Source organism: Budorcas taxicolor, chromosome 1 (genome assembly GCF_023091745.1).
Source record: "Budorcas taxicolor isolate Tak-1 chromosome 1, Takin1.1, whole genome shotgun sequence".
Taxonomy (NCBI): Eukaryota; Metazoa; Chordata; class Mammalia; order Artiodactyla; family Bovidae; genus Budorcas; species Budorcas taxicolor.
This window is the reverse complement of record NC_068910.1, coordinates 93407381-93416419: the sequence shown is the minus strand read 5'-3', so window position 1 is coordinate 93416419 and position 9039 is coordinate 93407381.

The following is a 9039-nucleotide window of genomic DNA, read 5'->3' as shown; positions in this document are numbered from 1 at the left end:
CTAGTGCCACCTGAGATGCCCTTGGGGCTATGTAGAGCCAGGGAAACCTAAGAAAAGTCCTGGTCAAAATTAATAATAATACTGAGGAATAGATAACTAAATTTTAAAGTTGTGTGGGGTGAAATGTTATGGAGCTGAGCTAAAAAATTAAAATGAAGAGGAAAACAGTATTCTGAAGTCTTACACTGATAGATGGCAAAGACTTCTAAGTTCTCAATTAAAAGCCCCAGAAAGAAAGCAATGTCAGGACATGATCTTACTGGATGACACTTACCAAGATAGATCCCCACCCTAACTCGAAACTAGGTTCAGAGAGAGACATTTCATTATGATAAAGCATTCAATATAAAAGGAAGATATTAGAATGCTGGATCTATAAGTTGTGTGACTATTTTGTCCTCTACAAAGATTTAGAAAATCACAAGGATATGAAACTTTCCCCAGTGGAGCAGTCTAGGGCTTAAAATACTTGAACAGAATGAGTATTAAGTTAGAAGTAAATGTCACATATTATTCTGACTCCTCACAGTATTCTGAATTTTTAGTCGGTTTCTCTTTTGGCAACCAGAGAGAAAAACAAAAGTGGATGATGTTGGTAATCTAAAAGCTTATTGTACACTCATGGTGGATTCATGTTGATGTATGGCAAAACCAATACAATAATGTAAAGTAATTAGCCGCCAATTAAAATAAATAAATTTAAATTAAAAAAATAAAAGCTTATTTAGAGGATGCTATTGAGAAAAGGAAAACATAGGTGACCATATTTTTATAAAATCAAATGTAAACATAGGTTCATAATTGGCTTGGAAAATTAAGAAGTAAAACATTATTTTGTCATCACAGAGGAATACTGTTAATTACAAGCTCAGCAAAAAGGGGGGTTTTAGAGTTTGATGAGGAAAAATTGGTCATTTTAGCTTTGTTGCTATGTGATACACTCTTTCTGGAAATGTTCAGTTGGACTAGAATCATGAACAGAGGAGAATTACTGTGTCACTGAGAAAGTCAAGATGGTGAAACTTAAACCATGTTTGGGAACAACATGAGGGAGAGATTTTAGGAGAGAGAAACCAGAGGGATGATATGGGGAGGGCGGTGGGAGGGGGGTTCAGGATTGGGAACAAGTGTATACCCGCGACAGATTCATGTTGATGTATGGCAAAACCAATACCATATTGTAAAGTAATTAGCCTCCAATTAAAATAAATAAATAAAAAAATAAAACAAATAAAAAAGGAAGGAAATAACTTAAGAAGTAAGTAGAGGTAGACACGATTCTAAAGTTGAGGTAAAATAAAAGATGAAGCACATTTTCAACAAACCTTAATAAGCAGTTATTGCTGGTAAAGGTAAAGAACTAGTTCATAAACAAGTGGATTAGCAATTGTGGCAGCCATGGAGGGGAGTGTTTGGTGATAGTACACTGAAGAAAGGAAAACGTTTAGCTATTCCTAGCAGGATTACTGCACACAGGGTTGAAGTTGACATCGATGCCTGAATGCCTGAGACTGTCATGACCTGAAGTGTCATTACAGCTTCCCTGTTAGAATAGGCTTACATGGAGGATGGGGACAAACTGATTAATTCAGTTCGTCAAGGCCCAATAACAGCTAAAGTCCAGAGGTTCCAGTGGTTCTGCAGACCCGTGTAGTAGATATTTACCAGTTCCTGAATATATGATTGGAATAGATATATTGCACACATATACACACATACTGCTGTTGTTGTTTAGCCACTAAGTAATATTCAACTTTTTTGTGATCCTATGAATTATAGCCTGCCAATCTCCTCTGTCCATGGGATTTCCCAAGCAAGAATACTGGAGTGGGTTGCCATTTCCTTTACTACACACACACACACACACACACACACACACACACACACACATATATGTTATAAAATATATTAAATGTATATTTATATATGGATACATATGTATTATTCTTATTTCATAGAAAAGAAAAGATGTTCAGAAAAGCTACATAATTTTATACAGATGTAAGGGACAGAACTGAGATGTGAATTCAGGCTTGTCAGGCCCAGATATCTGAATATTCAACTTGTATGATGCTGCCTATTCTGAAAGTATAATAGAGTATCTGCTTTCGGGTTCACCAATTTGTGAAGTAAGCATTGAACTTAAACCAATAACACCCATTTCCTCTCCATTCTAACATATATTATGTGGTAAAATAAATAATATCACAAAGCAAGTCATTCTGCATTATAAAATTGCAGTGATTTTTTTCATCATTAAAAACATAGTCTGACTCTGGCAAGTTTATTGTGCTGCTGATTTGAGTGCCAATGGCCTCCTGAAGAAAACTGGCTTTTGCAAATAGTAACTTTTAAAGCAGTAACACTGCAAACCCCTCCAGCAGAAAGGAGTAAAAATGCTATTACGTTTCTTTTATAATTTCTCCTTGGATCTGTTCTTCTGGAAAAGATGAAATTGAGCCAAATAGTTTTCACTACATTGGAGGTCACAGAACAGAATCCTTTTCTTATGGGAAATGCTCCACAGAGACAGCACCTAATAGCATCCAATTAAATTGCTGGAAAGGTTGAGCTGGGTTTGCATGGCCATTTCTGGGTTTGCAACATTGCACCCCTGATGAAGGGAAACAATTTTATGACTCTTTCAACATTCTGATTGGAAGGGAAATGAGTAAGCATCAATTTGCATCATCCATTCTAGTTTTCTAAGGCAAAAAATGTTTTAATTGAGGTCACAAAGAGAGAAAGAATTTTTCCAAGACTCCTATGGAACAGGAAGAGTTGAGGACATTCCTTTTGTTCTCTTCCTCTCCTACTTAAAACTGGAAAAATTATATTTGCCTTTTGTGTATCACATGGCTTAGTAGATTTGAACAATGCATATCAAATACGTAATGTATGTTCATAACATCAATTTTATCCCAATAATCTCCAACTGGTGAGGTGAAAAAGTCATTCAATGTTGATATTGTTGAAATGGATTCATTAATTTGTTTATTGCATATTAATTAAGCCATGGTGATATGTTAGATATTATATTCAGAATTAGAAATGAAAATGAGTTATAAATAGAACTATCCCTAATAAATCTCCAGGCCCATAGGAGAGACAGAATTGTAAACAAATACATTAAAAGAATGTAAAGAATGTGTAAAGATTGTATACAAGGAAGAGGCAGTACAGATGAGAGAATGAGTCACTGTCTCTCTATATTCTTCATATCATCTTGAGACTTCTGTGACCCCATGAAAAGGAAAACAAACCCAGAAAAATAAAGTAGGAAATTAGGTTATTAGTACTTTCAAAAAGTTTGTACAAAATAAATAGTAATACTCAAATTTGAATATTTGAAAATCTTTGGTCATTTGTTCATTCTTTCAACCACTCTGGCAAGGATCAATTTTTAAACTTTTAGTTGTACAATAGATAAAGTTCAACACACATATCATCATAGAGTAATTTTAGGAAGTACACTTTTTGTGGGCTTCCCTCATGGCTCAGTGGTAAAGAATCCACCTGCAGGAGACGTGAGTTTGATCCCTAGGTCGAAAGATCTCTTGGAGAAGGAAATGACAACTCACTCCAGTATTCCTGCCTGGGAAATCCCATGGACAGAGGAGCCTGGAGGGCTAGAGTCCATGGGGTCTATTAGAGACGACTTAACGACTAACCAACAACAAACAATTTTTTCACAAGTTTCAATGAGTTCTCAGGATTACTGCTTAACAATTCTGTTACTTCCTGAATAAAACGTTTGGAAGATTTATGATGGTTCTATAAATGATTTAAGTGACCAAGTGCTTAAACAACATCTTCTGTAAATGTAATCTGTAGCTAAATGTAATCTGTAGCCACATAGAAGGCTAAGGCCATCTATGTGACCCTTGGTACTTATTACTTATCTTTCAAAGTTTAAAATCACCCAGAGTAGCAGAAAATAGAAGAGTATTTAATGGATATCTTGGTTTTGCTTAGTATCATGTCTTTGGGAATAACAATTTGAGAGATAACTTTTGTTTGAGAGAATTCTTTGAGAGAATTCTTTCTTCCTCATTCCAACTTATTTTCCCCACCCATTCTCTTAAAGAAATTCTGACTCTATTGACCTATCACAATACTCCCATTCTCCTTACTATTTAAATACATCTTTGTGTCACACTATTCTCTACTAAGTACTTCACTTCTACCTAAATTTGTTTTTTTCTTTTTTTTCTAAATTTGTTTTATTAATTTTCTTTTTCATGCCGGTTCTCTAGCTCTCCCATTGTAATTTAAAATATACAAAGAGAGAGTTTGTCTTGTTCACTCCTATATACCTAGCTTGAGATCATGACCTGGAACATAAGTTTTTATATAATATTTCCTGAGTAAATGGACCGGAAGAATAGGAATGTGATATAAAATACAATTAAAATTGAGTTTTCTAAGTGTAGTTGGCAGGGAAATTTATTTCTCTTGAGTTCTGAAGTTACAAACAGTTATTCTCATAGCTACTGGCTCTCATGTCTCCAAAGGAAAAATCTTAAAGAATAAAGTTGACCCACAGTAAGAAGTAGAGATGAGATGAAAAAGATGATGAGAATTTTTGTTGGATTAAAGATCTGTTTCTTACTATCCATCAGAGGAGCTGTTGTTTCTGCAGATTTTCCTTCAACTCAGAGTTACTCCAAGATCCTTCCATTAAAGAAGGATCCTTCAGCAAAACCTAGAGTTGGAAATCTGATTTCCATGCCAAACAATACTGACTGATAAGAGTAGAATAGGAAATAATTTGATTCATTGAATTCCTATAAATGGAAGTAAAAACTTCTCTAATAGGACTTAATATTTTCTATATAATTAGCTCCTTAACAGTGTAAACAACACTTCCACATAGAGTAGATCATCTGAGATTCATAATACCTCTGTGAGGAATTTGTGTATAAAGTAGTAGTGCTTAGGTCATACTTATTAATGTTATAATAATATCATTGCATGCTTAGAATATGCTAAAGTTGACACTAAGTATGTTAAACTTCATGGAAATCCTAGAGCTAAGTTCTGTCATAACCCTTTTTTTAAGAAATGAGAAAAATGTGATTGAAGAGGTAAATACTTTTCAGAGACACACAGCTAACAGTTATATGGCAAGTCAAATTCATGAGGCTAATCATTGAGATAGGACCTGAAACAGTCCATTAAAATAACAATGATTGGATATGACTAAGAATCAAAGTAATACGTGTGTTTTGTGGGTAATTTTGGGGGGAAAGTTATTTAACATAACTGATTTACATTTATTATGGATTATTTCCATATCACATGTCTATGCCCAGTTTTCTTTCTGATGTGTAGACCCAACTACTTAAAGAGCAAATAGTTCAGCTAGGTTGGGGTATTGTTGTTCATTCACTCAGTCAGGTCTGACTATTTGAAACCGCATGGACTGCAGCATGTCAGGCTCCCCTATTCTTCACCATCTGCCATATTAGCTCAAACTCATGTCCATTGAGTTGACGATGCCTTCCAACCATCTCATCCTCTGTCGCCCTTTCTTCTCCTGCCTTCAATCTTTCCCAACATTAGGGTCTTTTAGAGTAAGTTGGCACTTCCCATCAGGTGGGCAAATTATTGGAGCTTGAGCATCAGTCCTTCCAATGCATATGCAGAGCTGATTTCCTTTAGGTTTGACTGGTTTGATCTCCTTGCTGTCCAAAGGACTCTCAAGGGTCTTCTCCAGCACCACTGTGTGAAACCATCAATTATTCTGCATTCGGCTTTCTTTATGGTCCAATTCTCACATCCATACAAGACTACAAGAGAAAGCATAACTTTGACTATATGGACATTTTTTTGGCAAAGTGATGGCTCTGCTTTTTAATGCACTATCTAGTTTTATCATAGCTTTTCTTCCAATTAGCAAGCATATTTTTATTTCATGACTTAAGTCATGAGCTGCAGTGATTTTTGAAGTGCAAGAAAACAAAGGTTGTCACTGTTTCCATTTTTTCCCCATCTGTTTGCCATGAAATGATGGGACCAGACACCATGATATTAGTTTTTTGAATGTTGAGTTTTAAGTCAGTTTTTTCACTCTCCTCTTTCACCATTATCATTAGATAGCAAGAAAGGGAGCATGTAAGATCCGGCTGGGAGGAGTAGATTAGTCAGTTCAGTCACTCAGTTGTGTCCAACTCTTTGCAACCCCATGGACTGCAGCAAACTAGGCGTCCCTCTCCATCACTAACTGGTGGACATTGGTCAAACTCATGTTCATCGAGTTGGTGATGCCATCCAACCATCTAATCCACTGTTGTCACCTTCTCCTCCTGCCTTCCATCTTTCCCAACATCAGAGTCTTTTCTAATGAGTCAGTTCTTCGCATCAGGTGGCCTAAGTACTGGAACTTTAGTTCAGTCCTTCCAATGACTATTCAGGACTGATTGCCTTTAGGATTGACTGGTTTGATCTCCTTGAAGGCCGTCAAGAGCCTTCTCTAACACCACAGTTCAAAAGCATCAATTCTTTTGTGCTCAGCTTTGTTTATAGTCTCCCATCCATACATGACTATTGGAAAAACCATAGCTTTCCCTAGACGGACTTTTATTGGCAAAGTAATATCTCTGCTTTTTAATATTCTGTCCAGGTTGGTCATAGCTTTTCTTCCAAGAAGCAAGGGTCTTTTAATTTCATGGCTGCAGTAACATCTGGAGTGATTTTGGAGTCCCCCAAAATAAAATTTTTCACTGTTTCCATTGTTTCCGCATATATTTGCCATGAAGTGATGGGACTGCAGGGCATGATGTTAGTTTTTTGAATGTTGAGTGTTAAGCCAGCTTTTTCACTTTCCTCTTTCACTTTTTTCAAGAGGCTCTTCAGTTCCTCTTTGCTTTCTGCCCTAATGGTGGTGTCATCTGCATATCTGCATATATTTCTCCCAGCAATCTTGATTCCAGCTTATGCTTCATCTAATCCAGCATTTCATATGATGTACTCTGCATATAAATTAAATTAGCAGGGTGACAAATATACAGCCTTGATGTACTCCTTTCCCTATTTGGAACCAGGCTGCTGTTCCATGTCTGGTTCTAACTTGTTTACTGTTCTGCATACAGATTCCTTAGGAGGCAGGTAAGGTGATCTGATATTCCCATTTCTTGAAGAAATTTCCACAGTTTTTTGTGATCAATGCAGTCAAAGGCTTTGGCATAGTCAATGAAGCCTAAGTAGATGTTTTCCTGGAACTTTCTTGCTTTTTCTATGATCCAGCAGATGTTGGCAATTTGACCTCTAGCTCCTCTGCCTTTTCTAAATCCAGCTTGTACATCCGGAAGGTCTCGGTTCATATACTATTGAAGCCTTGCTTGGAGAATTTTAAGCATTACTTTGCTAGAGTGAGATGAGTGCAATTGTGCAGTACTTAAACATTCTTTGGCATTGCCTTTCTTTGGGATTGACTTGAAAACTGACCTTTTCCAGTCCTGTGGCCACTGCTGAGTTTTCCAAATTTGCTGGCATACTGAGTGCAGCACTTTCACAGTATCATCTTTTAGGGCTTGAAATAGCTCAACTGGAATTCCATCACCTCCACTAGCTTTGTTCATAGTGATGATTCCTAAGGCCCACTTGACTTAACATTCCAGATATTTTGCTGCAGGTGAATGATCACACCATCATGGTTATCTGGGTCATTAAGATCATTTTTTTTTGTATAGTTTGTGTATTCTTACCACCTTTTCTTAATATCTTCTGCTTCTGTTAGATCCATACTGTTTCTGTCCTTTATTGTGCCCCTTTTTGCATGAAATGTTCCCTTGGTATCTCTAATTTTCCTGAATAGATCTCTCATCTTTCCCATTCTATTGTTTTCATCTATTTCTTTACATTGATCACTGAGGAAAGCTTTCTTATCTCTCCTTGCTGTTCTTTGGAACTCTGCATTCAGGTGGATATATCTTTCCTTTTCTCCTTTGCCTTTGGCTTCTCTTCTTGTCTCAGCTATTTTTAAGGCCTCTTCAGACAGCCATTTTGACTTTTTGCTTTTTTTGGTGATAGTCTTGATCACTGCCCCCTGTACAATGTCACGAACCTTCATCCACAGCTCTTCAGGCATTCTGTCTATCCGATCTAATCCCTTGGATCTGTTTGTCATTCAACTGTATAATCATAAGGGATTTGATTTAAGTCATACCTGAATGGTCTAGTGGTTTTCCCTTTCTTCAATTTAAGTCTGTGTTTGGCAGGAAGGAGTTCATGATCTGAGCCAAAGTCAGCTCCTGGTCTTGCTCTTGTTTTTTTTTTTTTTTAATCCATTCAACCAACTAGAATAAACTTTATTTTTTTTTTCTTTTTTTTTTTTCTTTTTTTTTTCTTTTTTTTATTTATTTATTTTTTTTAATTTTAAAATCTTTAATTCTTACATGTGTTCCCAAACATGAACCCCCCTCCCACCTCCCTCCCCATAACATCTCTGTGGGTCATCCCCATGCACCAGCCCCAAGCATGCTGTATCCTGAGTCAGACATAGACTAGCGATTCAATTCTTACATGATAGTATACATGATAGAATGCCATTCTCCCATATCATCCCACCCTCTCCCTCTCCCTCTGAGTCCAAAAGTCCGTTATAGACAGCTGCGTCTTTTTCCTGTCTTGCATACAGGGTCGTCATTGCCATCTTTCTAAATTCCATATATATGTGTTAGTATACTGTATTGGTGTTTTTCTTTCTGGCTTACTTCACTCTGTATAATCGGCTCCAGTTTCGTCCATCTCATCAGAACTGATTCAAATGAATTCTTTTTAACGGCTGAGTAATACTCCATTGTGTATATGTACCACTGGCCGAATGGATACAAAAACAAGACCCCTCTATATGCTGCTTACAAGAGACCCACTTCAAAACAAGGGACACACACAGACTGAAAGTGAAGGGCTGGAAAAAGATATACCACGCAAATAGAGACCAAAAGAAAGCAGGAGTGGCAATACTCATATCCGATAAAATAGACTTTAAAACAAAGGCTGTGAAAAGAGACAAAGAAGGCCACTACATAATGA